The sequence below is a fragment of the Neopelma chrysocephalum genome, unplaced genomic scaffold (assembly GCF_003984885.1).
Source record: "Neopelma chrysocephalum unplaced genomic scaffold, ASM398488v2 Primary Assembly neopelma1_299, whole genome shotgun sequence".
NCBI classification, from domain to species: Eukaryota; Metazoa; Chordata; class Aves; order Passeriformes; family Pipridae; genus Neopelma; species Neopelma chrysocephalum.
The window spans coordinates 408,125-417,190 of record NW_020897961.1 but is presented as its reverse complement, the minus strand read 5'-3'; the positions used below and the strand labels follow the sequence as shown (position 1 = coordinate 417,190).

Sequence of the window (9,066 nt, the reverse complement as noted above, 5' to 3'; positions counted from 1 at the left end):
TATAAAAACTCTTTTAAAGCACTTTTAAGCATTTAGGGGCTCTTTTAAAGAACTCCCTTCTTATTAGAAAGACAGGCAGCTTGGAGCTCCAGGTCAAGGGAGGTGTGTTTGGCAATTTAAATAAGCTCCTGTGTACTCTGAGGACGTGTGTCGTGTCCTTAGAGCTGACCCAGCAGCAGATGTGGCCTCACAGCTGGATGGCCCAGCACTAGCACCAGTTAGCAAAGGTTGCCCACAGCCACACTGCACAGAACTTGGCCTTTGTGCTCTCTAAGGCCCTTACAGCCCTGAAACTTCCTTTTCCTTTTTGTTTTTGTTTCAAACCAGTGGTGTGTTCACAGCGTGGTACAGGGAGCACACTCAGGATAGCACATGGGGACACTAAACAGTGAGCAACTACCTGGTATGGTAGCAAAGAACTGTCCTGGATGGAAGAACCACGGTAGTGTTGGATACATCCATATTTTCTGGGTAGAGCTTACAACAAACTCCCTTTAAAAACAGGTTTATATTTTCCTCTAGGACTAACTGGGGCTCACTCCAGAGGGCAGTATGGAAGTGAACCCATGTACTTGCAGTATGGAAAACTGTCCTACAGCAAAGCAGGGAGACGAGGAAGACTTTGCCTTCCATTCCTCCATTGGAGGCATCTTCCTTAACTTGCTGTATCATCTCTTTCATTTCACATCACTGCAGTACTTCCTCTGATTCCCTGTCCTCCTCCTGTTCTGATGACATCCTTTGCCAGCAAGGAAGCTTGTGATACTGATTTTTCCAAATACAGCTAGTTGAAAATATTAAATGAATGCAAATCAAGCATTTGTGCATACACAGAGGGACGAATTTGGTTTTGATCAACTGAAGCTTTTTTCCAAATGTTGTCTCAAGACATTTCTGCTGACTTCCTAAAATAATTAAAGCTTGCAGTGAGGGAGTTTTATTGTTTGGGTTTTTTTTCCTAGCTGTATCAAATAGTGAGGAAAAGCACCATTAAGATTTCAACATATCCAATTGTGCTTGCTTTCCTAAAAACTAAACCAAACTGTTAAATTTCTTGTCAACAGGCAATGATTTTCGTGGATGACCCTGAGTCACTGCACCTGTAAGTCTTTAAATAGCTCCACTTTCAGCTGCGACAGCTTCCAGGAGTAATTAATCCTGAACATGCTGTTTCACAAAAATGACTAGGTGATTTTAGAGCTGTGTTTTCCCTATAGTGAAAATGCCAGGTTATTACCACATCAAGCTGGCTGTCATTCCCAGCTGCCTTCATGGAGCCAAGTGGGATGCACAACTGCAAGGGAATCACTTTGCTTCCCTTGGAGCTGGGGAACAGCACTAAATCAGCGGGCTCAGTGCTGCTAGAAAGAAGGATTCTGAGAGCACCATCTGTTCCTAGGCAGATCAGTGGGATGATTTCGGTGTGTAATCCACACTGTCATCCCTCGAGTGTGTAAAGTACCAGGCTTGTGCCAGCTCCCCCAGAGCACTGCCCCACACTGCTCCTGCTGCTTTCCCTCCCTGCTGAGCACAGCAGGCTTGGGCTGAGCTCCCCCTCTGTAAGAGGGCAGTGGCACTCTGAGTTCAGTCTTCAGTGCAGTCCAACACAGGGAGCAAAGTCAAATGAGCGTGGATACAAGCACACTGCATGTCTCCCTAACACAGCCTTGGGCACAGAAGTGGTGTTATACAAACTGTGATGTTCTCAGCACAGTGTAAAGCAGTTGTACCTTGGAGGCACAGTTCTTACTTTCCTTCCTGTCCCACAGAGCAGCCGTGGCTGGCACAGACAGTCAGTCTGACCCCACTGGCCTCTTCCTCCGTGTGTTGCCTCTCGACAGGGGTAAGGCCAAGGCTCGTCCATTGCTGTGCTCCAAGGCAAATGAACCAATTTCCTGTTATTCTGCACATTCAAGAAAGAAAAAGGCAAATTAACACAATACAAGGCTAGAAAAGCAAGGAGAAGAAAGTTTGCTGAGTGATCTTAAGCAAGACAGTGGTGTGCTACGCTGTCCACCCTCGTCTCTGCAGCACCACCAGCAGCAGGTGCTCCCTCTGATGTGGTTCACCTTGAAGGACACTGCAGGAAGATTTCATCCTAGAGAAATACCATGCAGATGGATTTGAGTCAAGATTTTTAGCATTTGAAATGAGCAACGGAAGGTGATTTCTATTCCTGACTCTGGCACTGACCCACTGTCTGTCTACTCAGCTCATTTTTCCGTGGTCCCAAACTATCAATCCAGAAGTTCTGCCCATTGACTGTCAGGGCAGCATCAGCTCTTGGTAGGGAGCAGTTACTCCAATCACACTGGGAAATGTTTTTAATCGTATAAAAACCAAGGTATGAGACATAAAGCATTGCATTATGTGTTAAATACAGCTTTAATAGAAATATTTTGTTGTAATTTGCCTTGCCTGACTTTTATTTCACATACAATAAGAAATTGAAACAATTCACTAGAATCAAAGTGATGATTACAACATAACTTTAAACCCTAATTATATTTTGCTTTGTGGACGGTGAGTGTGAGGAAGGAAACATATAAATCACACACTAACTGGTTAACACATTTGAAGCACTCGATACTAAATCAGTGAGGCCTCATTTACTTCTAGTCTTAATTCCAGCATCCCCCCAAGGACCAAATAAATGTAAAACCTGGCTTTGCTGCAGTAATTTATTCTACTTGTTGAAAAGTCTTACAACAGGGTGTGTGATTCCAATAGTGAAAGAGAAAAGTAATTATGTACCTTAAGAATGAAAACTTCCTGTGCTTCAGAAGCATTTCACTTTGACTTGTATTTGTTCTCTCATGAGTAACTCTTACAACTGAAGGTGGAGCCTAAATTGATATTAAATATTACTTTATGTTTAGCAAGGGCAACAAGTCAATACCATTTTAAAAACAAAATAATACTGACAAAAGCCTATCAGCAGAGTGAACCAGGAGTTGGGACATCCCAAGTGAAATCCAAGCATTAATTAGAGTCATTGCTGACTAAGAGAAATTCATCTAAAGAAAGGAGGCTACAGACAAGAAATCTGTTTCCACAACACAGGATTTTTTGTATTTTTTCTGGTCAGCTGAACTTATTATTTGAAGAGGTTTCCTATTTTAACGCCTCATCATGTTGATAATATTAACTAGCAAATATAAGAAGATCTTGTTTTCAAAGCCATGCTCACTGATTGACACTAGGATATTTTATTTTATATTAGTAACAATTTTACAGTAAACACTGGGACATTAGCATACAGCTACTGTAATTTACAGGAGAAACTAGCACAACATTTGACAGGGCTTTGGGTCATTACTCTGCACCTGCAACACTGCTCTGACAAAGGACAGGATACTGTGTGATGGAAATTAAAGCCTCAAAACACAGAACCCATATGTGTTACCACAGGAAAAAAATGGTGGCAAGCTGAGGGTGTTTTGTATGAGGTCATCATTTTTGTTTACTGTATCTGTTAAATTATTTAGGAAACCCCTACTTAGTTTATTTTTTAAACAATATATTCCATGCCTTGATGTAATTTTTTTTCTTTGTGCAAAAGAACCTGTATTCAAAGCCAGAATTTAAGCACAGGCAGTGTTAAATATGAGTGTGTGGATTTGGGGATTTTGTTTGCTTGAGTTTTTAAAAGAAAAACTTTCAATATTTTTGAATAGGCAACTTCGTAGAAACCAGTAGTGACCAGGAGCAATAGTCTGAGCAGACAGCGTTGCTTGTTTTTCAGAGGGACTTTTTCATAACCTGAATGTGGTTCTTATAGCTACTTAGCTCATAAAATCAGATATGGTAGTCCTCAAGATTTCAGTTCTTTGTGACAGACAGCAGAGAGCATACAAAATCTACCTAACTGCATTTCTGCTAATTTTTTTTGTAGGTAGCATTCCTGTTTGTGTATTAGACACAGACATCAGTCCCAGAGTCACACTGCTTTCCCTGCCTGCCCTTTGCCTCAACTCAGGTGAATATAGTTTTCCTCCTTCCCTGTGTATATCACAGAAAGCCACCCAAATACTTCAAAGTAACACATATTCCTTGTTACCTCCAGTTAAAGATGGTAAAATCAGGAAAAAACCTTTCCCCCAGAGGCTGGTTGGGCACTGCCCAGGCTCCCCAGGGCAGTGGTCACGGCCCCAAGGCTGCCAGAGTTCAGGGAGGGTTTGGAGAACACTTTCAGGGACAGGGTGGGATTGTTGGGGTGTCTGTGCAGGGCCAGGAGTTGGACTTGATGATTCTGATGGGTCCCTTCCAGCTCAGGATATTCTATGATTCCATGTTCTTCATGATCAATGAGCTGACTGCTTCACCCCATAACCAACAATTAGCTCTGGTTATAACCCACCAACAGTTTACCTAGAATGAAATTAAGTTTTCATTAAACTGCAAGGTGAAGGCAACTCGCCAACTTCTGAGTGGTTCCTCTTTTAACTGAGCAGATCTAATTTCAGATTTCTTCAAAGTTCAATCCTTCATGTCCTCTCCACAGGAGTAAACCCTCATCCCTCATAAGGCCACTGTTCTCCTTCATAGCTCCTGTGCTAAGTGACCTCTCTGTCCCCATTGCCTGCTGCTGATGTAGTGAGCAGAGTTTAAAACCGAACACAACTTGCTGGTTCCCTTTTGGGCACCACCATCACACACACAGATACACCCTGAGCCAGTTCTGAGACCTGATCCAGCTGAGTCGGAGTATTACCAAAAGCTGTTTTAGCTGCAGCCACGCAGAGGAGCACCAGAGCCCCAGGAGCAGGCTGGGAGAGCAGGGCAGGACAACAACAGCCTGGATTTAGATCGGCTTAACTCATAACAGGATTAAATCCCAGCATCAAAAGACACAAACTGGTAGGATTTAAAAGAATACGACACTTACTGTGTGCAATTCTGAGAATGACTTTACCATGTCATTTTTTCTGTGTGAAGGGGCCTCTCAGATCTCTGTCACTTCTTTATCAGGGCTTGGGATTTAGTGCCTTTTGGAAAAGAGTGTCAGTGCCAATCAGGTAAATCAGTGAGCCCTGCCTAATTCTAGTGCAGGGCACCATTCCTGCATCTTACTGTTCATGTGCAGTCGAACCAAAGCCTGGGATTGTGGGCTAGAGCCTGACCCTTTCCTCTCCATGCTTTACTCAATATAGTGCCACCTTTTTATCTGATAACCTTGGCTCTCCACATGCTCCAGCTCTGTCCAGATAACCTCACTGACAGACATGCTGAGGAAACATCTCTCCAGTTCCTATTTCTTTGATGTAGTACCTGGATGACAGAAGATCCTCTGAGCTGTCTGGATCAATCAAGACAGAAATATTAAAAAACTCTAGAGAACTTTGTCCAAAGAAGTCAAGTGAAGAAATGTAGCTGTAATGTAAACACACCCACATGAGGGAGCAGCTGGGAGAGGCTGAGGATCACAGTTTGGAGCTTTGTGCCCCAATTTAAATTCTGTTCTGATCTGGATCTGGCCAGAGCACTTTAGCTGATACATCTGTGTTTGAGTAGTAAGTGTTAGAATATGTGGGATTCAACACAAGTTCACATAATTTCAGCTCAGACTCAGGTCTTGCTGAAACATCATTGACTGCACACACTGAGAAACAAGACCCACAGAGTATGGCAGATGTAATGAGAATTAAGCGTGGGCAGCTATAACCAAAGACCAGTGAAGTTCCAAACACTGACCACAGTCATTCAAGAGAAAATACTCAAACCATGAAGCAATGTACACATGCAGTTAGAAGCAGTTTTTCATTGAAAAATTACTTCAGATGTCCCGTTTTCATTAGATACTCATCTTTCTTCTTTACATATATAAAACTTGGACAAATGACCGTAGAATAAAATGAGTTCTCTGTAAAGGAAGCACTTTTGAGGGCTGAATTTGCATTTGCCTTTTCTGAGGTTGCCACTAAAACTTTTTGATCCTCCTAAACCTCAGCTTACCCAACTCTTCCCTGAACAGAGTTAATGGAAGGAATGGCAACACCCCTCCTCTGGTGATCTCTCCACACTGAAAATTCATGAGCAGGCCAGTTACACAGCATCCCTCTCCCCCTCACAGGCACACAGCCCTCTCATTTGTGAAGTTAATTTAGTGAGGTTAAATGACATGGTACATCTGACTACATTTTCTCACCTCCAGCTGGAGCCCAGTCAGGGTTCCCAGGTAAGGAAAGGAATACTCTCCCTGCCTTGCTTTCGTACCTGCTACAAAAAGGATTGCATTATCCTCCCCCCAGCCTCAATTACCAGGCTGTGGAAAGAACTCCAATTAAGTGGTTAGCCATAATGGCATGGCAGCCCTTCAGGAAACTGCCTATCTAAATAGAGATGTACGGAAGGCAGTTTTCTCTCTAATAGTGATGCATTTTCAATTTATGCAATACAAAGTGCATTGGTCTGCAGTGTCCCTGGCTACTGATGATTAATAGCCCATACACTGCAAGGGGCTACAAAGAAAAGTGCCAAGGGAAGCAGATGCAGCGGGTTTTATATTATCATGACTGCAACAAACTCATTCAGTGGTGTCAGCTCTGACTGCAGGATTCTGATTATGAAATATGATGCGTGTTGAATTTAATGGCTTTCTCTGCCCTTCTGGTGAGTTCACTGCTTTCCAATGTCATTTTGTGTTCTCATCTGAGTGGTAATAAAAGGAATATCATTGACTGTGCTAGCTCTGTAACCACTGTGTGTTTTACAATAAATTGTGTTTCAGGACCTTTCTACCCAGGAGAGTGTGCAGGGCCAGAAAGTAATATTCCCCAGTTCTCCAATATGAAGGCTTTCTGTGAGAGAAAGGAAATTATGCAGGACTGCCCTTCTCTTGAGGCATTCCTTATGTGAGCAGGACATCACTTTTTCAAGTGGTTATATAGTAAAAAGATCTGTTTGGATTGCAAATAATAAAAAAAAATCCAAATAAACAGCTACTGCTACAGAGCAGAAATTATGATACCTTGATGACCAGAGGATAAAAGTTGTTTAAAATAAAATGTAAATAAGGAAGCTGGGCATACATGGTGTCACCCGTGTAGGAACATAAAGTCAGGCGAGACATCTAAATGGGGATTTCTTCATCCAGCAAGTCATTATTCTGTCCAACCTGTCAGTGAGCTGTGGCCTGCACCACCGGGTCAAGATCTTACTTGCTGGAGAGATACAGGTGTAGCTATGAAATCCTCTAATACCTGCAAAGTCATTATATTGGTTTCTCAAATAAAATAAGCTTTGCAGAAGTGCATTATGTCAGTGTCAGTGTTGAAGGGTGCACACCAGACTTCTTCATGCTGCCAACCAACACTGACCAAGCTGGGATGGCTCTATCCCAGCAGGAACAATAGAGATCTGTGCAGAGAGCAGAGACACAGTCTCAAAGCTGAGATATTTTGCCTTACATGAAGGAATTCCAGCGGTTCCATCCTCTTTGCCTGTATCCATCTCCTGCCTGTGTGAGCAACACCGGGGGCTCTGTCGCTCCCACAGCTGCATCAGTCAGGGATAAACAACGTAATAGATAAATAGAAAGAAACAGTCTGTGAGATTCTCAGATAAATCCACCTGTCTGATCCTTCACCTTGGAATCTACTGGAGCCAGCATGAAACACTACAGAAACAGCTGGATCAGTGTTTGCATGAGCTGGAACACAAGTCCTGTCATGTAGACAGGGTGAGACACAACCACATTGTTCCTCTTTTGACCATGAAGAGGCACATATCAAAGCTTGCTCACTTTTGCACTTCACAGTTTCATGACTGGCCAAATCTAGAGAGCAGCAGTGAAACAGGAAGAGGTGCTTCCCATGAGGAGCAAAACCATCTCCACTGAGGCAGGAAGCGCCTGACACACAAATATTATTTTTCTCTTTGTAAATGCACATTCTGAAGTTCACCTGCACTGTTTTCTTAACTACAGCCCCCTCTGATGGAGTACTGCTGTTTCTAGAAACATAAGAAATGTTTTTCCAAGGAGGATGACAGAAAGTTATGCACGTACATTTCAGTTCACTACAGTCTGAATCCAGGGCTGGGACTAAAAGTGATGAAACCAAACTGCAGAGGCTGTTCCTAAGAATTTACACTTAAGGTGGAAACTCACCTTTACAGAAGTAAAGAAGTACGTTTTTCTGGTTTTTTGGAAAAAAAAAGATCACCACCAAACCAGGACACAGTCCCATTACCACCACAGAGAGGTGCACATGGCCACATACAGCCAGCACTGCCCCAGCTGAACTCTGCCTTTATCTTAGTGAGTTTGCATTCAGCAGTTCAATTGTATCCCACACCACTTCATCTATTAGGTTTTCATAAAGAACCTAGGAATGAAACTTCCACTTTTAGGATAAACCAGAACGTTTTTAACCTTGTTTTTGTGTCTAGTTGAAATGTCACTGGTATTCTCAATCATATTTTATACATGAACACTTAAAAAGCTTTGCCTAGAGGATAAATGAGAATTGTCTTTTGTCCTTTCAGACTATACTTCATATATTTTCACATAAAAATGTACTGAAACAAGATTTAAAACTGTTATACATTTCATTGAAATCTACCTCCAGAGGGAGAAAAAAGCATGTTAACATTTAACATGGTGGTTTTGTCTTTCTCCCTGTTTGCTGAAAAACTTGCAACAGTTGAAGGGTAGAAATGTCAGGCAGAAATTGTGATCTGCCTCAAAATTAAATTATATATTGCCATAACACAACAGAGCCTTTGTCCTTTCTGGAATTCTCAGTTTCAGTAGAGAATCATCAAAGGGGGTAAAAATGCCCAGATGAAGAGAAAATAGAGAACAAAGGCCCCAGGAACATTATAATCAGCTTGACAAGCCAGTGGCGGTGTTGCCTGCTACAACCATCTTTTGATTTCCTCTGGAATGCAGGTACAAGCAGGTGCCTGTCTTGGGGCACAGCCCAGTGCAGGGACACAGGAACAGGCCACTGGTTCTTGGGCTGGAAACACAGAGAGGCCTCAGCTGTTGCAGGTGACTGAGGAACAAAGGAAATCTCCTGCAAAATGCAGACTATCCTCCCTCCTGCTGTGCCCGGTGCTGGT

General features: G+C 42.6%; 1 long non-coding RNA gene across 1 annotated transcript in view; it reads right to left on the bottom strand.

Annotated features, from left to right (window-relative positions):
- Positions 1 to 724: 724 nt before the first annotated feature.
- LOC113978229 overlaps positions 725 to 9,066 on the bottom strand; it is a 78,874-nt gene continuing 70,532 nt past the window's right edge. Inside the window, exons 2-4 of the long non-coding RNA XR_003537512.1 lie at positions 7,410 to 7,497; positions 1,751 to 1,903; positions 725 to 784 (exon numbers count right to left, since the gene is read on the bottom strand). This is a non-coding gene — a long non-coding RNA (uncharacterized LOC113978229). The remainder of the gene's footprint in view (positions 785 to 1,750; positions 1,904 to 7,409; positions 7,498 to 9,066) is intronic.